The 27,109-nt window shown below is 39.7% G+C and overlaps 1 pseudogene; it reads right to left on the bottom strand.

Moving 5' to 3' along the window:
* Positions 1–27,109, bottom strand: LOC139439623 (zinc finger protein 660-like; annotated as a pseudogene).

The raw sequence follows: 27,109 nt of genomic DNA, 5'->3' as shown, positions 1-27,109 counted from the left end.
TTACTGCTGGTCTCCTGGTTGGTTGAGCTCCTTGATGTCATTTCCTTCTGGCCTTGGAATAACCTCACGGTTGTCCTGTTTCTGCCCGTCAATCTGTGGGCCAAGAAAAATAACGTATATTCAAAAAGTCCAACTCTGGTGTGGTGATTTATGTCCATGAATTTGCTTTACCAGGTCTCTCATTCAAAATCACTCATGGTCCAAAATAGCTGCTCAGCTCCAGCTGTCAGATTCACAGTCCAGCCAGCCTAAAGAAGGAAGGAAAGGAGAAGAAAGATAAATTAAGCAAGGTTCCTGGATACTGCTACATAACACTTAGGCTTACATCTCATTTGTCTGAACAAAGTTACCCAGTCACACCTATCTCAAGGCGGGTTAAAGAAATGGGGTATTTATTCTGAGTTACCATGTAACCCATTTGAAAGCTGGGGGTGGGAAAAGGGAAACATTTGAAATGAGACACAATGCCTACCCTCAGGATGTTTCCATCTAGTAGCAGAATTGGTTGTATACACAACTACCTCTAGTTAACCAAAATAACTTTTTGCCTAATGAGAAAGATGTTTACAATAATAATGAAATGATAAGGACCATAGCTAAATACTAACTAATCAGATGAGGATAAGGACATATGTTTATATTTGTGCAAATCCAACTGTCTATAATTCCTCATATCTCGAAATTTTATTCTACCACAAACTTGAGCTTAATTTTCAGAAGAGTTTGCATCTTGGAAGTGAATGCAGGAAACTCAGTTACCAGCATTTAAATTGTTGGAAATAATAATTATGAGTCACTTGGTAAGTTCCATTTTTATCATTTAGTAGTGGGTGTCAAATTGACTGTTTCTTTATTTTTAGTATGAGATGTGTCACATTCCCTGGTGAAATGTATTGGCTGAATATTAAAAAAAAAGATCTATAGTATCAATAGGGTTGTCAAGCCTTCTTCAAAGATAATCCCAAACTGGTCATTTACTTTTATGGTACAAATTGACATGTCGTCTTCCATTGCCAAAAGTCCAAAGGAGTTGGAACTGAAGCAGAGCTTACTCTTCCAGTTGCTACATTTTTATAGCTCTTCCCCTAGAGAACTCTATTCTGTTATAAGGCTGTTCTGATGGCCTCTGTGGAGTGTTGGCCTGATCCCATGGCTTGCCACATTTATAGAGTCAACGTTAGGGAGAAAAGTTTAGTTTTAAACTCTCAGACTAGGAAGCAGGCAGCTTAAATGATGATCAACAGATTTGCTTTTACTTTCTCAAGGAAACTTGAGCATGGCAGAGTCAAGAGAAAGTTCACCTCTCTTTGGTACTTAAAAGTAAAATACAGTGTCTTAGAGGTAGAGAAGGAAATGATGCAATCTCAAAGTTCAGTCCTTGGATATGACAGAGGAGGTGGCCTCTCCCATGGAATGTTGCAATTGGTGATGCAATAGCTTTTCTAAAGTTCCAGGATCTGGAGAGAGGACCAGCAGAGAGGAGGACCAAAGGGCATACTTTAAAGACAGTGTCTTTTCAGTTACCCCCACACACTTGACTAGCAAGTGAGAACTATTACAGTTATTATCAGAGTGAAGGGACTTCACAAAGCTCCTTCTTCCTGGCCTACAATTCCAACTTTTTCTGGGCCATTTTCCTGGGTCAACTTTGAGGTCATGTATGCAAATTAGAAAAATGGACTTGTTATCTGGGATCTGGGGTAGTCTCTCTCACCTTCTTGCAATAGCTTGTTGGCAGGTGTTTTCGTCTGCAAGCTGCTGAAGGTAATATACCAGAAATGGGTTGGCTTTTACAGTGGGGATTTATTAAATTAAAAGTTTTCAATTCTAAGACTGAGAAAAATGCCCGAGTCAAGGCATTAGGCAGTGTTCTCTCCCCAAAGACTGGCTGCCGGCGATCCTGGACTCCTCTGTCAAATGGGAAGACACATGGTGGCCTCTCCTTTTTCCTCCGGGTCTCATCTCCATGGCTTCCTCCCTCAGCTTCTGTGGGTTTCTCTGCGTGCTCCCATGCCCCGTTGATTTCAGCTGCTGGCTTCTAGGACTTTCTCTTTCAGTTTCTGGGGATTCCTCTCTGTCTTGGTAGCTCTTACTTGTGTCTCTCTCCGTATTCATCCTGTTTATAACAGACTCCAGAAAGAGGATTAAGACACAACCTGGGCCATGCCCTATTGGAGTCATCTATCAAAAGGCTCTAAGCTGAAGCGATGTAATCGAAAGATCCCACCTACAATAGGGCCACACCCATAGGAATGGATTAGCTCTAAGGACATGGTTTTCTGGGGTCCATCCAGCATCAAACCATCGCAGAAGCTTTCTTTTCCTGTCACTTTCTTCCTTCCTTCCCACCCCACCCCCAAATGTGTACTTTTTCTTCAAGGTCCAGGATAAATGCCAGCTTTTCTTTGTATCTACACCTCATCACATTTCCACCTAGTTATCCATTCTCTCCTTTGGGTGCCCACAGCATTTTGCTTACATCTTTTTATCATGCTGGAATTTATTTACGTGGTGCCAGCTCCACTGACTGTGAATTCTTCAAAGGTTAAGGATGATTTCTTCTTTATGTTTGTATTTTTAATGATTAAAACATTGCCTGAGCACCATTGTGGAGTAACTAATAACAACTTGGGACCCTCCCCTTAGCATTAGCAAGGGGAAGGAATAATTAATAACTCAAAGGGTGACCGCACAAGCCAAAGCCCACTCTCTCTGCCTAGAGGAGCCTGCTTCAAATCTCAGTTCATATATCCATCCTTCTCCCCGTTTCTCAGCAATTTCTGTTCTTTCCCTCCATTTCCCATAAATTCTTTTTGCTGGCTTAACTAAAAAACAAAAACAAAAAACATTACCTGAAACATTAACTGTGGTATATCCATACAATGGAATATTATTCAGGACTGAAAATAGAAATGACGTATCAAGCCATGAAAATACATGGAGGAATTTCAATGCATGTTACCTAGTTAAAGAATCAAGTTGAAATGCTACACACTATAGGATTCCAGTTATATGACATTCTGGAAAAGGCAAAAATTATACAGACAGTAAAAACATCAGTGATTGCCAGGGTTTGGGGTGAAGGAGAGAAGGATGAAGAGGTGAAACACAGGGGACATTTAGGGAGGTGAAACTATTCTGTATGATCCTATAATGGTGGACACATGACATTATGCATTTTCAAAACCCATAGAACTTGACAGCACAATAAATGAACCTTAACGTGTGTGTTTTAAAATATAATTATACAGGAGGTTGGAGGAGCCCAGGAAAGAATATATGAAACAACTTCACTGAAGGGGGTGAGGAGAAAAGGTGCTGACTTAAGTAACTTTGGAAATGAATGGAGTCTGTAAGACTAAAGGCAGAGGGAGCAGATGTGGCTCAAGCCGTCGAGCCCCTGCCTCCCACGCGGGAGGTCCCAGGTTCGTTCTCTGGTGCCTCCTACAAACAAAACAAAACAAAAAATAAACAACAAGGAAACAAATGAAAAAACAACTCGAGGGAATGTGACTCAGTTATTAAGTGCCAACTTCCCACATACAAAGTCCTGGGTTCAATCCCTGGTCCCAGTACCTAAAAAAAAAAACAAACAAAAACAAAACACTAAAGGCAAAAGGAATTGTACATAAGCATTGTACTCTAGCTGATAAAGTTGATTTCCTGACCAGCTTGGGTTAGTAATTTTGATACTGCTACATGTGTATACTGGAATTGAATAATTAAATAAATGGATGGTGGGAGCAATGTTAATTATTGTTAGAGTGGGAATTCACAGATAAGCAAGTGAAGAAAATTAGGATGATCCATGTGGTAATGGATTAGAGTTGGAGACATCCATATGAACTGATGTTTAGCTTAATTTATATATACATAGAGAAATATGTATACATACATGGATTATTATACATACATGTATTTCTTTGAAAAGGCCTAAAAGAAACCCTGTAGCAATGAGCATACTAAGTACCAAGATCTTGGTTTCTAATACCATTCTCCAATAAAAAGAACCAGGGCTTCCTGGAGAGATGACTGATTTTAGGACTGGGGCAGAAACGTACAAGGTAAGCCTAAGGCATCTTACAGTACCTGAAAATAAAGAAAAACTCAAAAAAAAAATACAACCAATATTGATGGGGGTATGCTGAAGGGGCATAGGCCAATTGAAAGAGATCTTAATGGCTAATGGTGGAACAATTTGAGAAATAAAATAAAAATTAAAAAGTAATATTGGATTATAATCCAAATTATAAAATATATATCTGTGAGTCCATACTGATATAGATAAATGATTGAATAAATTAAGAAATGAGGGAGAAGAGACAAATCTTCCATTCATAAGAATTACAAATAATTTTTGTAGATACACTGCCTTCAAGAAGAGGGAGCATAACTCCCAACTCCATACATATGGCCTGTGCACAGTGATTTACCACCAAAATGTGATGTCTGCTAAGGTTGAGGAAAAAGAGAAACCTTACAATAGAGAAACCTGGCAAACACTGCCTCAGTCATATTGGTTATAAGCCATATAGGTTTTAAGTCACATTGCTAGTCCATACTTTTGATGTGATGTGATGAAAATGGCACTTTACTTCTATGGTCTTCCTCCCCTAAGCCCCAGTCTGATCATGAGAAAAACATCAGACAAATTCCAATTTGAGGGACATTCTACAAAAATACCTGCCCAGTACTCCTGAAAACTGCCAAGGTCATCAAAAACAAGTCAAGTCTGAACAACTGTTATAGTCAAGAGAAGCCTAAGGTATGTGGTTTGGAGTCTTGTACCCTAGAAAAACATGTTCTTAACTTAAGCCATTCTTGTGGGTAGGATGTTTTAATGAGGTTACTTCAGTAAAAGTGTGGCCCAGCTTAATCAGGATGGGTTTTATTCCTATTACTGGAGTCCTTTATAAGCAGAATGAAATTCAGACAGAAAGAAAGCCATGGGAAGCAAGAAGCTGAAGGTCAATGGGACCCAGAAGAGAAGGGAGAGGCCGGAAGAGGCCGCCATATGCATTGCTTTGTGACAGAGGGGCCAAGAACCAAGGATCATTAGCAGCTAGCCCCAGAATGCCAGTGTTTCAGAAGAAAGCACCAGCTTGATGATGACCTTGGTTTGAACTTCGCCGAGCCCCAAAATAGTGAGCCAATAAATTCCCATTATTTAAGTCAACCCATTGTATGATATTTGCTTTAGAAATGAGGAAACTAAAACAGGAGACATTACAACTAAATATAATGTGGTATCCTGAATAGGATCCTAGAAGTGCAAAAGGATATTAGGCCAAAAAAACAAGGAAATGTGAATAAACTATGGGCTTTAGTTAATAATAATGTATTAGTACTGTTTCATTCATTGTAACATATGTACCATACTAAAATAAGATGGTAATAATAGAGGAAACTGGGGACTCTTTGTACTATCTTCTCATTTTTTTCTATAAATTTAAAACTGTTATAAAAAAATAAAGTCTATTAAGAAACATTGCCTTTATTATTAAAGAACCTAGGGCCCAGAGAAATTAAATAATTTTCCCAAGTTAGCAAATATAAACTATAATCAGTATAATCTAAACATAAACATGATGTTTTAGTTTGCTGAAGCTGATAACAGAAATGGGTTGGCTTTCACAAAGGGAACTTACTGGGGTAAAAGCTGACAGTTGCAGGGTTGTGAAAATGACCAAATCAAGGCATCACCAGAGATTCTGTCTCACTAAAGCTTGGCTCCTGGCAATCCTGGACTCCGGCCACATGGCGAGGCAAGATGGTGACCCATCTCTGCATGCTTCTCCAGGCTTGCTTTCTCCCCAAGCTCAGCTTGTGCTCAATCAGGCATAGGGCTCATCACTTTCAGGGCCTGTCTCTTTAGCTTTGGGCTGTTCCACTGATTCCAGCCTCCAACCTCTTGGGTTTCTCCGTCTTTCCGTAGTGATCCTGGAGTCCTCTCCCACACAAGGCATGGTCAAAATCTTGGCTATCTTTCTCTCTGTGTTTCTCTGCATGTTTCTCCCGTTTATAAAGGACTGCCACCCTGGGTCACACCTCTGAGGTAGTGCAATCAAAGGCCCCCAACTGAATTCAATACAATCAAAGGCCCCATACCCACAGGAATGGATCAACTATAAGAAGGTGATCTTTCCTGGGATTCCCAAAAGTTTTAAACTGTCACACATGACTTTTCCTGTGATTTTTTTCTAATTTATTAAACAAACTTGTATAAATTACTTACTATGTGATAGTCACTGTTCTAAGTGCTTTTACAAATATAAGCTCAGTTAATCCTCCTAACAATGTCATGAAGGGAGTACAATTATTCTCATTTTATAGATCAGGAACTGAGATATGGAATAGTCAAGTGATATTTTCCCAGGCTCAAAGACCGAGTAAGTGGCAGAGGTGGTGTTTGGAATGAGGCTGTCTAGCTCCAGAATCTATGTGCTTAACCACTACAGTATGCTGCTTTTTATTCAAAGAAAACTTTTAAAAGTAGCTTTAAAGTCTTTCTCCACTGTTTTTTTTTTCCCTTTAAATTTTAATTTAATTTAAATTTATTTTAGGTGGTACCGGGATTCAACCCAGGACCTTGTACATGGGAAATGGGCACTCAACCACTGAACTATACCTGCTCCCTCCCGTTTAAATTTTATTGAAGTACATCATGCATACATGAACATAACAAATGTGTAAAAGTTGTGAACTTACAAGACATGCATGCAAAGCGTATAGGACTCCTATTCATCACCCCACCACCAATACCTTGCATTGTTGTGGAATATTTGTTACAATGATAACAATGCATCATAAAAACATTACTACTAAGTATAGTCCGTATCTATCTCCACTGTTTTTGGCAGCAAAAGTTGGTGCAGAACTGTTGAAGCAACAGACAGACAATACTTCTATAACTGGCCACTAGGGGGCGTCAAACTCCCTACAAACCTGCTTTTAAAAGGGGTGGGAAAGGTGATGGCTTCTCATCTGCACTTTTAACCTCTGTTTCCATTTGCTATCCCATGAATAAACAGAATATCACAAACATAAAATTAATATAATCTTCTGGTCAACCAAAGTGGCAGTGTAATATGCTCCAGGGTGCTCTTCCCCCACAGAATCTTGAACAACAAAATGACAGAGCCATCTTCCTCAGTGCTCTGGAAAACAGTTAAAAGGTTGCAGTAATTGAGTAAGGGCGAAATCAAGAAAACGCAGTTTAAAAAAATAGTAGGAGGGAAATGGATGTGGCTCAAGCAATTTGGCTACCATTTACCATAAGGGAGGTCCAGAGTTTGATGCCCAGGGCCTCCTGGTGAAGGCGAGCTGGCCCGCACTGCGAGCTGGCCCACGCCAAGTGCCAGCTGATGCGGAGAAATGGTGCAGCAAGATGATGCAACAAGAGGCACAGAGGAGAGACAATAAGAGTTGTAGTAGAACAGGAAGCTGAGGTGGTGCAAGAGAATGATTGTCTCTCTTCCACTCCGGGAACCCCCAGGATCGGTTCCTGGAGCCACTTAATGAGAATACAAGCAGACACAAAAGAATACACAGCAAATGGACACAGCAGACAGTGGGGGTGGGGGTGGGGAGAGAAATAAATAAATAAATCTTTTAAAAATATATAGTAGAAGAAGTTTGTGGCACTTTTGCTGGCCTCTCTCCCAATGGGCCTCCCTCCCCCTGGTGCAGTGTGGAGCCAGCCTGTGTTCCTAATTTGGGTTCCTTGTCCTATTCCAGAGGGAGCTGAGTTACCTCTATGTGCATACTACAGCCAATCTATCAGTCTATTGGGTGGCAACCTGAAAGACTGAACCAGGACACTAGTCTCTGGCTCATACTCCCAGAACTGGTGCTGAAGACAGAAGTAGCTTGCAGAAAGTACAAACAGTTTAAGTAAGAATTAAGTCAAAGTGACCTGGGCCAAAGGATTACCTGCTTTAAGTCACACAATAGAGCACCCAGGATGGGAAGAAAGTCTATTTCATATCAAGTTGAAGGGGCTTCTGGATTCCTGGAAATGGGGGAATTCCTAAGGCCACAAGTAAGCACAAGCCCAGGACAAAATAGAGACGCAGAAAAGATGGAGAGGACCTTGCACTTCCATTGGACTCAGGGTAATCTTCTTAATAGGAGGGCTAAACTCTGAAGGAGGGCACCAGCCAAACTGTTCCAGTTTGCAAAGACTGTGACAGGTGTTTTTTGAATTGGTTGGTTTGTTTTTGTTAGCTCTTGGCACTCAATAAAATGCTTATCATATCACTAGCTGGGTACAAACTTAGTAACAGACAGCTCAGGGACTAAATCCCAGAGTTAACACTTTAAAATATTAAAATGTATAATGTGCAACAAAAGATAACAAGACAAAGAAAAGGAATGATGACCCATACAAAAGAACAAGATAAAAAATCCAGAAAACATCAAAAAAGAAGCTCAGATACTTTGTCCAGTATGTCCAAAGACTTTTTAAAAAATGTTCCTCAATATGCTCATGAAGATAAAGGAAAACAGAGAGAAAAAAATCAAAGGATATCAGGCAAACAACAAATGAACAATGTGAGATCCTCAACAATTGAAATTAGTCAGGCTGAGAAGCAAAAAGAAAAAAGGATTTTTAAAAAGTTAACAGAGTCTAAAAGACCTGTAGGACATCATCAAACGTAACAAATATAGGCATTATGGGACTCTCAGAAGGAGTAGACAGAAAGGGGCAGAAGAAATATTCAAAGAACTAATGTCAGAAAACTTCCCAAATAACAAAACACATGAATATGGATATTCAGAAAGACCAATGAACCCTGAAGAGGATATAATTGAAAAGAACCATGTCCATATACAAGCTGTCAAACTGTCAAATGCCAAGAACAAGGAGAGAGTTCTGAAAGCTACAAGAGAAAAGCATCATGTCGTGTACAAAGGAGTCCCAATAAGATTAAGTGATGATTTCTCATCAGAAACCATGGAAAACAAAAAGGCAGTGGGACAAATATTTAAAGTGCTGAAAGAAAACAAATGCCAACAAAGAATTTTATATTGATGAGATTGCCTATCAAAAATGGGGGAGAGATTAAGATGATCCTAGATAAACAAAAACTGAAGGAGTTTGCCACTACTAGATCTGTTCTACAAGCAATGCTAAGGGTGGTTCTTCAGACTGAAAGGAAAGAACACAACAGTGGATTGAAATGGCATAAAGAAACAAAGCCTTCTTTTAAAAGTAAACACATTGGTAATTATAAGTGCTCATAGTATTTTATTATATTTTTTAGTGTACAACGCTACTTCTTAAAGATTCTAAAATAGAAATGCATGAAAAGTAATGACAAATCTATGGTTTTGTACATACATTTGTAACAAGTACAACAAAAATGTCAGGGAATGGAGGGATACAGGAGCAGTGGATGTGTTTGTTATTAAAGTTTTTTTTTAAAGATTTCTTTTTTATTTATTTCTACCCCCCACCCCATTGTCTGCTCTCAGTTTGCTGTGTGTTCCTCTGTGTCCACTTGCATTCTTGGTCAGTGGCACCGGGAATCTGTGTCTCTTTTTGTTGTGTCATCTTGCTGCATTGGTTCTCTTTGTGTGCAGTGCTACTCCTGGGCAGGCTGTGCTTTTTTTGCATGGGGTGGCTCTCCTTAGGGGGTGCACTCCTTGCACATGGGGCTCCTCTAAGTGGGGGACACCCTGCGTGGCACAGCACTCCTTGTGCACATCAGCACTACATGTGGGCCAGCTCCACACAGATCAGGAGACTCTGGGTTTGAACCCTGGACCTCCCATATGGTAGGTGGACGCTCTATCCATTGAGCCAAATCTGCTTCCCTGTTACTGAAGTTAAATTGGTACAAATCAAATGCAATCATTATAGATATATGATGTTAAATTTAAGCCCCATGGTAACACAAAGAAAATATATGAAAAATATATACAAAGAGAAATGAGAAGATACTCAAAATGGTAAAATCAAAAATAACATAATATGAAAGTAGAAATTAATAGAAGAATTGAGGGACAAGAAGGTGTAAGAGTTACAAATAAAATGGCAGAAGAAAGTTCTGCATTATCAGTAGTTACTTTAAGTGTAAATGAATTAAATTCTCCACTCAAAATTAAGAGGTTGGCACATTGGATATAAAAGCATGACCCAACTATATGTTGTTTATAAGAGACTCATCTTAAATACAAACATAAGTGATTGAAAGTGAAAGGATGGGGAAAAATATACCCATGTAAGTAGTAACCAAAAGGGAGTTGGAGTAGCTATATAATATCACATGAAATAGAGTTTAAGTAAAAAACAGTTACAAGGGGCAAAGAAGGTCACTCCATATTGATAAAGGGGCAATAGGAAGACAAAACAATTATAAATATAAATGCACCTAATGGCAGAGCCCCAAAATATATGAAGCAAATATTAGCATATTTGAAGGGATAAATTATTCTGGACAGAAGTTCAATATGGAAATAGAAGTCTGAATGACACTCTAAACCAACTAGACATAACAGATATATATAGAACACTTCACCACAAAACTGCAGAATACACATTCTTTTCAAGTGCACATGGATCATTTTCCAGGATAGACCATATATTAGGTCACAAAGCACATCTCTAAAAGTTAAAAAATATTGAAATCATATAATGTACTTCTCTTACTTCAATGGAATGAACCTAGAAATCAACAACAGAGGAAGAATGGGAAAATACACAAATATGTGGAAATTAAACAACAGACTTTTAACAAACAATTGGCCAAAGAGGAAATCATAGGGGAAATTAAAAAAATATGATGAAGTGAATGAAAATGAAAACAAACATACCAAAAACTTACAGGTTGCAGCAAAGGTAGTGCTGTGAGGAAATTTTCTAGCTCTAAATGCTTACATTAAAAAAGAAGAAAGAGCTAAAATTAGAAATTTAACCTCCCAACTGAAGATTCTAGAAAAAGAAGAACAAGCTAAACCCAAAGCTAGCAGAAGAAAGGAAATAAGGATTATAGGGGAGATAAATGAAATAGAGGAAAAGAAACAATAGAGAGTATCAATGAAATCAAAAGTTGGGTCTTTGAAAAGATCAATAAAACCAACAAACATTTAGCTATACTGACAAAGAAAAAAGACACAAATAACTAAAATCAGTAATAAAAGGGGATATGACCACTGGCCCACAGAAATATAAAGGTTTATTAGAGGATATAACTATGAACAATTGCATGACAACAAATTGGATAATTCAGATTAAATGGACAAATTCCTAGAAACATGCAAACTACCTACACTGATACAAGAAGAAAGATAAGATACAAACAAAACAATAATTAGTAAAGAAATTAAATCAGTAATCAAAAGCATCCTAAAAACAAAAAACCCAGGACCAGATTACTTCACAGGGGAATTTTACCAAATACTCCAAGAACAATTAACATCAGTCCTGCTCAAAGTTTTTCAAAAAATTGAAGAGGAGGGAATTCTTCCTAATTCATTCTATGAGGCCAGCATCACCCCTATATGAAAGTTAGACAACGATACCACAAGAGAAGAAAATTACAGACCAATACCTCTTATGAATATAGATGCAAAACACCTCAACAAAGTACCAACAGAAGAATCCAAAAGCACATTAATAGAATAATACACAATGATCAAGTGGGATTATAGCAGGTATGCAAGGGTGGTTCAATGTAAGAAAATTGATTAATGTAATATACGTTAATAGAATAAGAATAAAACCATGCCATCATCTCAATTGACACAGACAAGGCATTTGATAAAATCCAGCATCCCTTCTTGATAAAAACACTTAGAAAACTAGGAATAGAATTAAACTTCCTTAATCTGATACAGTCCATTTATGAAAAACCCACAGCTAACATCATACCCAATGTGAAAGACTGAAAGCTTTTCTCTCTCAGATCAGGAATAATGCAAGGATGGCTACTGTCATCACTGCTGCTCAGCATTCGTACTGGAATTTCTAACTAGAGCAATTAGGCAAGAAAAAGAGATAAAAGGCATCCAAATTGGAAATGAAGAAGTAAAACTTTCCCTATCTGTATAAGATATGATTCTATATATAGAAAATGCTGAAAAATCTACAAAATTACTAAAAAACAAATTCAACAATGTGGTGATAAACAAGGTCAGCATGCAAAAATCAGTCATGCTTCTAAACACTGCTAATGAACAATATGAAGAGGAAGTCAAGAAAAAATTCCATTTTAAGTAGCAACTAAAAGAATTTAAAACTAGGAATAAATTTAACAAAGAGGTAAAAGACTTGTACATGAAAAACTACAAAACATAGTTAAAAGAAATCAAGGACCTAAGTGAATAGAAGGACATTCCAGTTCATGTAATGGAAGACTAAATATTGTTAAGATGTCAATTCTACCCAAAGCAATTTATAGATTCAATGTAGTCCCATTCGGATTTCCAACAGCCTCTTTGCAGATATGGAAAAGCCAATCATCAGATTTATATAGAAGGTTAAGTGGCTGTTAATAGCCAAACCATCTTGAAAAAGAGGAAGGAAGCTGGATGGCTCACACTTTCCAATTTTAAAACTTATTACAAAGCTACAATAATCAAAACAGCATGGTACTGGTACAAAGACTGATATATAAGCAATGAAACTGAATTGAGAGTTCAAAAATAAACTCTTATATATGTGGCCAATAGGTTTTTTTTTTAGGAGGTAAGGGAGATTGAGTTCAGGATGTGGTACATGAGAAGCAGGCACTCAACTGCTGAGTTATATCTACTCCCCGATGAAAGTTGGTTATTTCATTTGTTTGTTTTAAGGAGGTACCAGGGACTGAAACCAGGACTTCAAACATGGGAAACAGGTGCTGAACCTCTTGAGCTACATCTGGTTTCTCTTCAGATCATATAAATCTTTCATCTTCCACAAAAAGACTTTTTTAAAAGATTTATTTTATTTATTTTTTTCCTCCCCCATTTTGTACTCGCTGTGTCTACTTGTTTTCTCTTTAGGATGCACCAGGAACCAAACCTGGGACCTCCCATATAGGAAAGAGGCGCTCAATTGCTTGAACCACCTCAGCTCCCTGTATTGCTGTGTCACTCATTTTCTTTCCTTTGTGTCTCCTTGTTGCATCATCTTATTGCATCAGCTCACCACACCTGCCCGTCATGCAAGCTCACTGTCTTGTTTGTCTTCTCCAGGAGAGACTGGGAACGGAACCCGGGACCTCCCATGTAGTAGGCTGGAACGCAATCGCTTGAGCCACATCCACTTCCCACCAATTAATTTTTTTTTAAGATTTATTTATTCCCCACCCCCCATTGTCTGCTCTCTGCACCCATTCACTGTGTGTTCTTCTGTGACCGCGTCTATCCTTATAAGCAGCACCAGGAAGCTGTGTTTCTTTTTGTTGCATCGTCTTGTTGTGTTAGCGCTCCGTGTGTGCGGCGCCATTCCTGGGCAGGCTGCAATTTCTTTCGCGCTGGGCAGCTCTCCTTATGGGGTGCACTCCTTGCATGTGGGGCTCCCCTACGCCGGGGACACCCCTGTGTGGCAGGGCACTCCTTGTGTGCATCAGCGCTGTGCATGGGTCAGCTCCAAATGGGTCAAGGAGGCCTGAGGTTTGAACCACGGACCTCCCATGTGGTAGGTGGATGCCCTATCCATTGGGCCAAGTCCGCTTCCCGGTCATTACGCTTGTAAGCTTTCTCTCTACAATGAAGTCTCAAATGTTCATTAAGCATCTTCCTCAAAATAAAAGCCTTTCCACACTCATCACGTTCATAAGGCTTCTCCCCAGTGTGAATTCTCTGCTGGTCCATAATCTTTGTATTAGAACCACGTTTTCCCACACTCTTTACATTTGTAAACTTTCTTTCCTCTGTGCATTCTCTGGTGTTGAGTAAGGTTTGAACTATGGCTAAAGGTTTTCCCACAATCAATACAAGTGTAGGGCTTTTCCCCTGTGTGAACTCTGTGATGTGAAATAAGACCTGAACTCCTACTAAAGGCTTTCCCACACTCTTTACATTCATAAATTTTCTCTCCACTATGGATTCCCTGGTGTCGAATGAGGTATGACTTACCACTGAAAGATTTCTCACATTCACTGCATTTGTAGGGCTTCAGTCCAGTGTGGATTCTCTTATGATCAACAAGATTGGAGCTATGACTGAAGGCTTTGCCGCACTACCTGCACTTACAGGGTTTCTCTCCTGTGTGGATTCTCTCGTGTACTGTAAGGTTTGCACTGTGACTAAAGGCTTTCCCACACTTGTTACAGACATACTGTTTCTTTTCAGCCTGAATTCTCTCATTTCTTGCAGAGTCAGAATCTTTTTCACATTCTTGGTCACTCACTTCTGAGAGTGTTTCATTGTCTTGAACTGTCTTATGTTTGAAGTTTCTTATTCTTTCTCCTCATTTCCTCCTGCTTGGAGCATCCCAGTGGCCTTTCTAATCTTCTTTTCCTTCAGAGGGTTTTGAAATTTTGAATTCCTTGACAACACCTGTGTGGAGTCCTCTTGAAAGTATAATGAGATTCTAATTTTCCAGGAATGATGCTTTGGAATCAACACCTCCTCAGTCCCCATTTCACCATCATATTGCTAGTGTCCCCCAAGGTTTAACCACTAACAATTATGGTGTCACGACCACTTTAAACATATAACATTTTCTTCCTGCAGGTTCAGGTTCCTTTGAGCCATGGTCATATGGTCCTTGGTTACTGATTAGCTGCAGTGGAGTAAGGAACAAGAGGCAATATCCTCACTCCTGTGCACCACAGCCTCACTCTAAAGGCTCTTCCCAGCACAGATCTTTCCTGATCTCTTCTGTGGGTTTGATGGGGAATTTTCTACTGGGGCCTGGAATCACGAAAGTGCTGGGCCCACACCTTGATGCCGACAATTGATTTTTTTTTTAAATTTCTCTTCCCTTCCCCGTCCCACCCCCCGCCCCCAGTTGTCTAGTTGTCTGCTCTCTGTGTTCATTCACTGTGTGTTCTTCTGTGTCCGCTTGTGTAAGCGGCACCCAGAATCTGTGTCTCGTTTTGTTGCAACATCTTGCTGCATCAGCTCTCCGTGTGTGCGGCGCCATTCCTGGGCAGGCTGCACTTTCTCATGCTGGGTGGCTCTCCTTACTGGGCGCGCTCCTTGCGAATGGGGCTCCCCTATGCGGGGGACACCCCTGCGTGGCACAGCACTCCTTGCACACATCAGCACTGCACATGGGCCAGCTCATCACATGGGTCAGGAGGCCCTGGGTTTCAACCTTGGACCTCCCAAGTGGTAGGCAAACACCCTATCTGTTGGGCTAAATCCACTTCCCTCAACTACTGGTTTTTGACAAGTGTTTCCAGTCCACTCAATGGGGAAATAATAGTGTTTTACACAAATGGCACTAGAAAAACTGGATATTCATATGCAAAATAATGAAGGTGTACCCCTACCTCACACCATATGCAAAAATTAACTCAAATTGAATCAAAGATCAAAATATAAGAACTAGAACTATAAAACTCCTAGAAGAAACCATAGTGAAGCATCTTCAGGATCCTGTGGTTAGGCAATGGTTTCTTAGACTTTAACCCAAATGCATAAGCAACAAAAGAAAAAATAGATAAATGGGACCTCATCAAAATTAAAAACTTTTGGGCATCAAAAAATGTTATCATGAAAGTAAAAGTACAATCTATACAATGGGAGAAACTACTTATAAACCATGTATCTGATAAGGATTTAATATCCAGAATATATAAAGAAATCCTTTAACTCAACAAGAAAAAAACTAATTTAAAAAAGGACTAAAGTCTTGAAAAGACATTTCTCCAAAGAATATATATAAATGGCCAACAAGCACATAAAAAAATTCTCATTATATAAAGAGATCATGCAACTTAACAATAAAAGTGCAAGCAATACAATTTAAAAATGGGCAAAAGACTTGACCAGACATTTTTGCAAAGAAGAAATACAAATGGCCAGAAAGCACACGAAAAGATGGTCAACATCCCTAGCTATTAGGGAAATATAGATCAAAACTACAATGAGATGTTATTTCACACTTTACAGAATGGCCAGTATTAAAAAGGCAGAAAACTATAAGTGCTGGAAAGAATGTGAAGAAATGGGAACACTCCTTCACTGTTAGTGGGAATGTAAAATGGTGCAGCCTCTGTGGAAGACACTTCGGCGGTCCCCAGGAAGCTAAATATAGAACTGCCATATGATTTGGCAATCCTGCTACTAGGAACATATTCAGAAGAATTGAAAGCAAGGACATGAACAGACATTTGACACCGATGTTCATAGCAGCATTATTTACCATTGCTAAAAGATGGAAACAACCCCAATGTCCATCAACCAATGAATGGTTAAACAAAACTTATACACCTACAATGGAATGCTATTCATCTGTAAGAAGAAATGAACTTGGGATGTATATAACAATGGATCAACCTTGAGGGCATTACATTCAGTGAAATGAGCCAGACACAAGAAGACAAATATTATATGTCTCACTAATATGAACTAAATACAATGAGTAAACTCGTGGAGTTAACTATATTTTACTAAGAGGTAGAATGTGAGTTGAGAAGGGGGAGCTGATGCTGAATGAATGGAGAATTCTTTGAGAACAGGGATTGTAAATGTGAGGAAATGGATAGAGTTGGTGATAATACAGTATAGTGAGTATAACCAGCACTGCTAATTTATTAATATGATTGTGGCTGAAAGGGATAGTTTAGGGAGGTTAATGTCAATTGAAAGAAAGCTAGAGAATAATCTAGGGACTGTATAACATAGTGATTGCGGTGGCAGATGATGGTTGTGGTTAGTAGTACAAATACAAGAATGTTCCTCTATTACAAGGTGCTAAGAATATGGAGAGATATGGAAAAATATAACTAATGTAATGTATAGACTATAGTTAACAGTAATATTGTAATATTTTTACAGCAATATCAAAGAAAGTACCCTATCAATGTTAAGGGTCAATAATGGGGTGTATAAGGAACTATGGGATTTTTCCTTTTGGAGTAATAAAGACATTCTGAAATGGACTGAGCTGATGACAGCACAATTCTGTGATGTAACTGAGAGCCACTGAGCACACACTTTGGATGGATTGTACAAGGCTGGGGACCATATAATATAGTGAACCCTGTGGTGAATGATGGACTGTGATTAACAGTACAAATATGAGAACAATCTCTCATTAACTATAACAAATATATAATGCTAAGATATGGTGTTAATAATAGGATAATTTGTGGGGAAAACACACCAAATATAAGCTATGGGCCATAGATAGCAAAATATTTTGATGATGTTCTTTCATCATTTATAACAAATGTGTCATAACAGTGTAAGGTGTTGGTGGTGGGATGACGTGTGGGAATTCTGTATGGTATGTGTGATTGTTTTGTTAACTCACAACTTCTCAAATAAAAATTTTAAAAAAGATTCAACATCTTTAGTCGTTGGGAAGTGCAAATCAAAATCTCAATAAATTATAATTTTACACCAACCAGAATAGCTACTACTAAAAAAAAGAAAACAATAAGTGTATGAGAGGATGTGGAAAAATAGGAGCACTTTAATGTAAAATAGTATAGCTACGAAGAAAAACATTTTGGCCATTTCTCAGAAAGTTAAGTATAGAATTACCATATGACCCAGCATTCCCACTTCAGATACCCAAATGAATTGAAAGCAGGGACTTGAACAGATATTTGCCCACTGATGTCCATAGTGGCATTATTCACAATTGCCAAAAGATGGAAGCAACCCAAGTGTCCTCTGACAGATGAATGGATAAAGAAAATATGTTATATCTATATAGTGGAATATTACTCAGCCACAGAAGGCATGAAGTTCTGATACATGAAACAACATGGATGAACCTTGTTAGCATCACGTTGAGTGAAATAAGCCAAACACAAATGGAGAAATATTTGTGATCTCACTGATGTAAAATAATTAGAAAGGAAATTCATGAAGTCAGAAACTAGAATACAGGTTACCAGGGGCTGAGGTGGAGGTTGAGAATGGGGAAGTATTGCTTAATTGGTACAGAGTTTCTGTTTGGGTAATGAAAAGTTTTGATAAAAGATGGTGGGGATGCTAGCACAACACTGTGAATGTAATCAACACAACCAAATAATATATTTGAATGTGGTTAAAAGGGAGAAATTTTAGGTTGTATATTTGTTACCTGAATTAAAAAAACAAACCCAGAGGACCGTATAACATAAACAGTGAACCTAATGTAAAGTATGGACTATAGTTAATAGTGTAATTGCAGTAATATGGTTTCATCAATTGTAATGAAGGTATCACAGTAATGCAAGTGTTAATATAGGGGAAAATGTGTGTGATGTGGTATATAAATATATATACACATATATTTTTTTCTGCATGAGTTTTCTGTAAACCTACAACTTCTCTAATAAAAATTTAAAAAATAATTTGTACAGAGATGTCAAAATTGCACACAATTTTTCAATTGTCTTCATTGTTTTACTTTGTTAGACATGGCCTAAAATTTTCCAAACTACACAGTTCAACACTTCATTATATATTTTGTTTTCAAGTTCTTTCATTTGTCTGTCTTGTGCACCAGCCAAGATGGAAGTTCCCTTGTCAACAGGAAACACAGTTTGTATTTAACTTATTATTTTTAAAAATCACATAGCACCTGGCACAATGTTAGGTACTTTATACATAGTAGCTAATGGTTTGAATATATGAAGACCTTAATTTACATAATAGATGTGTTTTTGAGGCCGGCATAAACCAACTTTAAAATTCACTAGGGAGCTAGATATTTAAGGGAATTCTATAGTTAATCCTTTTTAAAGGAGTCAGGAAGTACCCTGAAATTTATCCTGCTGTAAATCTCTATTTTTACATTGGTTTGGCTTAAAAGGAGAATGTAACTGTGTATCGTTGGTTGAATAAAAATCCATTTTTATATTTTGTGTAAGGTTAAAAAAAAAAAAGCATACTCATATTCTGCCCTTTCTCCTTGCTGTAGTTTACACACCAAACTGGGTGTGTGAAAAGCTGGGTGGTGATGTGGTCAAGGAGCTGCCTGAGGAGACAGGGATCTGAGATTCCAGTTCGCCCTCCATCACTCACTAGCTGGGCAAACCACTTGAAATTTCTGGGGCTCAGGGCTCTCATCCACAAAAAGGAACACTTGAATGAGATGAACTCTCAAAAACAGTATGGGGAGCAGGTAGACAACAGAACAGCCTGCGCAGAATCTCCCAGCAGACCATGACACTTACAGTACCTATATTATTTACACTTAGATGCCAATGACATTGAAACAGTTTGCAAGGATTTAGTCATTGTCCACAAAGTACTGAATATTGCCTTGGTCCTCCTGGTTATCCTGGGCACAATAAATATGAGGGCAGGTGCTCCCGCTTCAAAGAGCAAGGATGTTAAGGGATTAGTAGACTGCCTGGCAATCGTCGAACCTAAACTTTTTATTTCTCTCCAAGCTAATTTATAGAAAATACTCAGATGTTAGTTTTTTTAAACAAATAATTATAAACAGTGAAAGAGCATAAGATTATTCAGATATTTCTTTTTTTTTTCTACCGCAGGACTCTATGGTTCATTTAACTTTAGAATCTATCATAGGTAAAGAGGTTTGGGGGCCATCTGGGAGGGGTTTATGAGCCGTAAATTGAGTGCACTGAGAGCAATTAGGCATTTAAATTAGGACAATGTGTAAATTTGACAGCTGGTAAGTGTTGTCAATTGCAAGCTACAGACCACCTGGCAGAATCTGCATACAAACTGAAAAAATAGAATGGTGGAGAGTCAACTCTGAATTTGGTCATTTGGAGCATAAATTCAGATTGCACATACAGCTGCAGTACCATTAAGATTAGCCTAGAAGTATAGCATCTCCTCTAGGAATGCTTGACTGGACAAAGATTCATCAGGCTTTTTAAAAAGTGCTTAAAATACAATTTAAGAACTCTCACAGTTAATAACTTGGGATTGTTTCAAGAGACTCTGACCTTGACGATGGATGTGTATTTTTCTCACCATCATCTTTTAGTGCTAAAAAAGAACGGTTGCAATGAAGACCTAGAAACTTCTATTTACACACATTGTATTTATAAAATTTATTAAAGCAGTATTTTCCATCCTCCTCCTCAGGAGTTTCCATGGAGGCGGAGAAGTGGACTCCTCTTACATTGGTCTCCCAGTCTTCTATCAGTTACCAACTTCTCGGTTAAAAATATGTTTTTAAATCCACAGTTAAAAGTATGCTTTTAAAGTGTTGATAATTGTTGAATGGAAAAAAATGAAGGGATTTGGCTTTATACTTAATTTGACCTGTACTTATTATTCCCCCTTTTCACATCAAAATTAACCTATCTGGGATCTGTCACTCTGGATTTTTTTTTAAGGTAGCACATTTGGTCATTTCTGATACATCAGGAGACATAAACCATGGAAAAAAGTCTAACATTCTATTAATTGAAAAAGGGAATGTTTTGAAAAGTTTAGCACTTTTGAGAGCTTTTTAGGTCTACTATAATTTCTTGGTTCCTTTCTTAGACCTTCTTTCCTTGGTCTTAGAAAAGACAAGATCCTGAAACTTAAGATTCCCTCATGCATTCATGAGCTCATTCAATAAACATTTATTAAACACTCACTATATACAAGGCACAGTGCCAGGAGTTAATGACAAAGTGATGAAAAGACTATTCCTGGCCCTGAAGAAGCCACATGGTCAAATGAGAGAGAAAGGAACATTGAAATAACCACAACATAACAAAAACAGTCCCAATATCTTGAGCACTTTCTCAAGGTCGGGCACATGAGGTAATTTACATACGATATCATAGTTATCCTACCACCAACCCTAAGAAGCAGGTGTGTATCTTCCACTTGTAGATGAGGAGGCCGAGGCTCAGAGAGTAAACTTGCCATTCTCTAACTCTCCTTTTTTTTTTAAAGATTTATTTTTTATTTATTTCTCTCCCCTTCCCATCCCCCATCCCAGTTGTCTGCTCTCTGTGTCCATTCGCTGTGTGTTCTTCTGTGGCTGCTTCTATCCTTATCTGCGGCACTGGGAACCTGTGTTTCTTTTTGTTGCATCATCTTATGTCAGCTCTCTGTGTGTGGGGTGCCATTCTTGAGTAGGCTGCACTTTCGCACTGGGTGGCTCTCCTTATGGGGCGCACTCCTTGCACGTGGGGCTCCCCTACACGGGGGACACCCTTGCCTGGCACGGCGCTCCTTGCGTGCATCAGCATTGAGCATGGGCCAGCTCCACATGGGTCAAGGAGGCCCGGGGTTTAAACGGCGGACCGCCCATGTGGTAGATGGACGCCCTATCCATTGGGCCAAGTCCGCTTCCCTCTAACTCTCCTTTGTCATTTAATTTCTGTTTGAAATTTTCTATCCCCTTCCTCATTTAATTCCTGTTTGTCTTTCATAAACCCTTCTTTACGGGGGAGTGACTGTTGCTCAAGCAGTTGGGCATCCACCTCCCACACATGGGTGGGATCTGGGGTTTGGTTCCTGGTGCCTCCTAAAGAAGACGAGCAGACACAATGAGAAGACAGCCAGTAGACACAATGAACAGGAAGAGGATGTGACTCAAGCAGTTGGACGCCTGCCTCCCACATGGGAAGTCCCAGGTTTGGGTTCCTAAAGAAGACAAGCCGACAATGAGCAGACAATGAGCAGACACAAGGAAAAGACAATGAGTGTAAACAGTGAGGCAAACAGTATGGAAACAACAAGCAGACAGGTGAGGGAGCCATCTTGGGGGGTCGGTGCAGGGGAAGCCTTCTTTGACCCAGTGAAGATTCAGTGCCTTGCCTAGTACTCCCTGTATGTTTGTCTAGCAGTGTACCTGTCTCTCTAAATTTTAATTTCCTGTGTGTCTGAATTCTCAACTAGATTGCATTAGGATTGTAACCTTTCAGAGCGAGGACAGCTTTGTCAGCTTTGTATACCTGTTACACAGCTCAGTCTCTTTCATGTGGTTCATGCTCAGTAAAAGCTATTTGATGGCAGAGTTGATGTTGACCCTAATCTGCCTGGCACTTTCAGTCTGTTAATTTGCTTTCCAGTCTGGTAAATGCAATTGTAGCAATGTATACAAAACATGGGAGCACAGAGGAAAGTCATGGTGGGGCTTACAGGAAAGGTGACATTTGAGATGGGTCCTAAAGAATATGTAGTATTGTCAAGTTGAGAAAGCAGTGAGGGCATTCCAGCTGGAGAGAGAGTCACAGAGTGGCATGAAAGAGCAAGATGCATTTGATCTATGAGAGGTGGGGAGGAAGTCCATATTGATAAGGCTGGAGCTGAAAGAAGATGGGACTGGAAAGCTAGGGCAAGTCAGAATGTGAGGGACATTGGTATGCTATTGAAAGTAAAGAGTTTGGGTTCTGGAAAACCGCTGATGGATTTTTAAACAGAGAAGGCCCCAGGTGATTGAGAGGGCCTTGAGTCAGAAATACTAGGGTTCAGGATCTAATTTTGTCCATTACTCTGAGACCTTTGGGACTCCCATGTTCTCACTTTCCTCAATCAAAAAAGATAACACCTCACCAACCACCTTACAGGGTTGTCATTAGATTAAAATAAAATACGTAAACTGAAAGTGCTTTGTAAACTATAAAGAGACCTATAAGTGATAGTTATAATTAACTTAGCATAAGAGAAAAATAGAATGTAACAATTCTATGACATCTGCTCAGACCGTGCTGAATGAAAAATGGAAGCCCTACAGTTATTTTCTGACCATACCATTCAAACAGAAATGGAGTCATGGGCCCACTCCCACATCTCATTCTCTATGGAGTGGGTCTCTGAGTCAGAGGCTGTGCTATGTGGGATTCCATATCTGTGGATTAGATTTCCATAATTGAAATAGACAATTCAGAAAAAAGAGTTATCCAAATGACCAAACATATGAGAATGTACACAACTTCATTTGTTATTAGGGAACTGCAAATTAAAACCACAAAGAAAGACCACTATATACCCACCAGAATGGCTAAAATGAAAAAATTGTAAATCTCAAGTGTTGGTGAGACTGTGAAGCTGCAGTAGCTCTCTTATACCACTTGCAGGATTGTAAATCAGCACACACTCACTTTGGAAAATTCTCTGGCATTATCTACTAAAACGAAATACACACACAACCTTGGACTTAGTAATTCCATTCCTCGGCATTTACCCAACAGAAATACATGCCTGGGTTCACCAAAAGACATGTTCTATAACATTCCAAAGAGCACATTTGTAGCCCCAAGATAGAAACTATCTAAACTTCCACAACAGTGGAGTGAATAAATTGTGGTATGGTCACACAATAGCATATTCCACATCAATGAGAATGAAGAAGCTATAACTACACATATAAATGTATGAATCTTACAAGCACAATATTGAGTAAAAAGAGTTGGACCCAGAAGAGTGTGTGTGTGTGTATGTGTGTGTGTGTGTATACAAAAACAGGTAAAATTGAAATATACTGTTAAAAGTCAGGTTAGTGTTTACCAGTCAGGGTTCATAACTAGTAGGAAGTATGTGGAGTGCTTCTGGGGTGGTGGTAATGTTCTGATTGTTGATTTGAATACCGATCATATGGTATGTTGCAATTTGTGAAAATTCTTTGAACCATACATGCATGATGTATATACTTTTCTGAGTATACATTAGACCACGAGAAAAGTTTTTTTAAAATAATGATAGCTGGGAAGCAGACTTGGCCCAATGGGGGCGTCCACCTACCGCATGGGAGGTCTGCAGTTCAAACCCCAGGCCTCCTTGACCCGTGTGCAGCTGGCCCATGCGCAGTGCTGATGCGCGCAAGGAATGCCCTGCCATGCAGGGGTGTCCCCCGCGTAGGGGAGCCTCACGCGCAAGGAGTGCACCCTGTAAGGAGAGCTGCCCAGCGTGAAAGTAGGTGCAGCCTGCCCAAGAATGGCGCCGCACACACGGAGAGCTGACACAACAAGATGATGCAACAAAAAGAAACACAGATTCCCCGGTTCCACTGATAAGGATAGCAGTCACAGAAGAGCACGCAGCGAATGGACACAGAGAACAGACAACGGTAGTGGGGGCGGGAGAGAATAAAAAATAAATCTTAAAAAAAAAAAAAAAGATAGCTGAGTCCTATGCCCAGAGATTCTGAACTAAATGGTCTAGAGTGGACCTAAAGAGGGAAAATATGACCTGGTGATTCTAATGGTAAAAAATTTCAATGAAAATGTATTAATAAGTGTTCTCTAGGGAAATACAACCAACTGGAGATATCTGTAAATAGTATGAGAGTTTATAAAATTGTCTCAGGCGACCGTGGATATGCACGAGTTCAAATTCCCTAGAGCCGGCTGCAAGCTGGGAACTCTGATGAAGGTCCTTGATGAGATCCCCAGGAGACACTGGCTGTCTGAAATTGAGATGAAAATTCTCTCTGAATGCTGAAGTCACTTCTTTTTTTTTTTTTTTAAGATTTATTTTATTTATTTCTCTCCCCTTTCCCCCCATTGTCTGCTCTCTGTGTCTATTCGCTGTGTGTTCCTCTGTGTCCTCTTGCATCTTGTCATGCGGCACTGGGAAAAAGTGTCGCTTTTTTTGTTGTGTCAACTTGCTGCATCAGCTCTCTGTGTGTGCAGTGCCACTCCTGGGTGGGCTGCACTTTTTTCACAGGGTGGCTCTCCTTGCAGGGAGTACTCCTTGAGCATGGGGCACCCCTACATGGGGGACATCCCTGCGTGGCATGGCACTTCTTGCATGCATCAGCACTGCGCATGGGCCAGCTCACCACATGGGTCAGGAGGCCCTGGATATCAAACCCTGGACCCTCCATATGGTAGGCGGACGCTCTATCAGTTGAGCCACAACTGCTTCCCTGAAGTCACTTCTTTTAAGGTCTTCAGCTGATTGGATGAGATGTCTCTCATTGTTGAAGACAATCTCCTCAGTTAATTGTAGATGTAATCAGCCATAGATGCAATCAACGCACTCATGATTTAAGTACACAAATTGTCCTCAGTACAATTTGGCCAGTGCTTTCTTGACCAAACAACTGGGCACCATTATCTAGCCAAGTTACCAACTGGCAATTGACAAGTTAGCCTAACCAACACAGAAAGAATATATAATAACCCAATAGAGGCAGAATTACCAAGGTTCACATTAATGTTGGAGTCATCCTGTCAGGTAAGAGCACTGAATAGCTGAGGTGCTGGTTGAGATCAAAGTGGAGCAAAGGGAAACATTAAAGTGTAGCAGAGGAAGGAAATTATGAATACAAACTAAGACCCCCATGAGCAGTAACCGAGTTTATAGAAAGAGAGAGTATAGTTACAATTTATATTTTCTTCCTTTCTTTTCTAAGTATATATTTATTAAGATTAAAGAACTGCTTTCAACCTCCCCCTTACTATTTTATATAGAATGTATTGGGAATAGTTACCATAATAATTTATTTCAGAAGTGTCAGGTTATCAAGATAAGATTATGACTGAGCTAGGGGAGAAATTCCAGAAATAAATGGGAATTTTGGGTTTTTTCTTTTGGGAAGAATATGAGTTTATTTTCATGATTTGAAGTCATAGTTGTATTGTTAGAAAAGGAGAGTATGGCTATTGAGTAATCCATGGGGAAAATGTAATGGATATCAGATCATCACTCAATATCCATCTAACCTCCTTCTGGGGTGCCTTGCTATACTTAGGCTGGAAAATCAGAAGGTACATTTCTGTCTTCCTTGCAGTTGGACCCCTGGTGTGACATAGATTCTGTCAGTCTGATGCGTTCATGGGAGATTTGGAAGGTGAAGAGAGGCGCTGCTGCCATTTCTGCTCTCAGACAAGGTGAGGAAGATGTTTGGTTTTTCCTCGCCTGCTTTAGCAGAGCACTTGCTTGTCCATGGCTCTGTGGGTGCTGAGAGGCAGCTACGTTTGCTTGTGTGGCTCGTGGCTGGTATGGATCCTAATAAGCAGTGTGGTCCTGGGGCATAGCAGCAGCTTCCCCATTCTACAGGTGGCTTCCTGACCATGGAAGAGGCGGCTGCTCTTGTGGCCACCTAGCTCTGCAGTGTGGCTTAAAGAGTTTTGTTTTTGTTAAAATATTAAGATTTATTATGGAATTGTTTTTTCAGCCTTCCCAATGATTGTAAACTGTTTGATACTCTATGATATATTCCCTTCTGCTTAAGCCATCTAGGGTGGATTATATTCTCTGTAAATCAAACTCCAACTGATCCAGGCATACCTGGTGTTTCTTCATTATAAGATAGGGATAGTAACATGCCTACATCACCATGTGATTTAAGGATAAATGAGGGAAGCAGACTTGGCCCAGTGGTTAGGGCGTCCGTCTACCACATGGGAGGTCTGCGGTTCAAACCCCGTGCCTCCTTGACCCATGTGGAGCTGGCCCATGCGCAGTGCTGATGCGCGCAAGGAGTGCCCTGCCACGCAGGGGTGTCCCCCACGTAGGGGAGCCCCACGCGCAAGGAGTGTGCCCCATAAGGAGAGTCGCCCAGCGCGAAAGAAAGAGTAGGCTGTCCAAGAATGGTGCTGCACACACGGAGAGCTGACACTACAAGATGACGTAACAAAAAGAGACACAGATTCCTGTGCAGCTGACAACAACAGAAGCGGACAAAAGAACACGCAGCAAAATAGACACAGAGAACAGACAACTGGGACGGAGTGAGGGGGAAGGGGAGAGAAAAAGAAAAAAAAGGATAAATGAGAGCAAAGTCCTTGAATCACTGTCAGTACATTGAGAGCACTCAGAAATTTTAGCTATTAATTATTATTCTCTTGAAACTACTGACTTAAAGTCCATGACACATGTCACTACCGAAAGGCCATTCCAGAAGCTCCTAAAGGATAATTCAAGTTGACTAGGAAGCAATGGCCGGAGGACCCTCCCTTCTTCATGTTTCCATGTACTAGGAGATTCTCCGACTAATTCCCTCGGCCTCTCTCTGCCCACTAACTTACAGCACATCATGGGACATGAGTGACAGCCAGCTGCTAAATTTTGAAGGAATGAGCATGCTCCTTCTGTGCTCCTCTGTGGAATATACCCGGCTGCAGAGATCACTCAT

This window comes from Dasypus novemcinctus, chromosome 9 (assembly GCF_030445035.2).
Source record: "Dasypus novemcinctus isolate mDasNov1 chromosome 9, mDasNov1.1.hap2, whole genome shotgun sequence".
Lineage (NCBI taxonomy): Eukaryota > Metazoa > Chordata > Mammalia > Cingulata > Dasypodidae > Dasypus > Dasypus novemcinctus.
This window is presented reverse-complemented; position numbering and strand designations above follow the sequence as displayed.